Source organism: Chinchilla lanigera, unplaced genomic scaffold, assembly GCF_000276665.1.
Source record: "Chinchilla lanigera isolate Chin_1 unplaced genomic scaffold, ChiLan1.0 scaffold00076, whole genome shotgun sequence".
Taxonomy (NCBI): domain Eukaryota; kingdom Metazoa; phylum Chordata; class Mammalia; order Rodentia; family Chinchillidae; genus Chinchilla; species Chinchilla lanigera.
The window spans coordinates 3,561,167-3,561,445 of NW_004955477.1; positions in this window are offsets into that span (position 1 = coordinate 3,561,167).

Below are 279 nucleotides of genomic sequence, written 5' to 3' on the forward strand. Positions count from 1 at the left end.
TACATGCCTGTATCTGGTAGTCTGAGCAAATACTTTGAAGGTAACAATATGCAATATAATAACCATTGTTAAATTTCCTATCACCTTGTTCTGAAATTCTGTATTATTTTTATTGTTTTTTTAAAATTCTTTTTAAATTAAAAGAGAACATGCTTAGCTAGATAAACAGATAAAAGTTACCCATCTGAAATCTGCAACAAAAGTCAGGTTTCTTTACATTCTTTACACACTGAGAGCAGCTCTGTTACAGTCAGAGGTAAGATATTCACTATCTGTGCT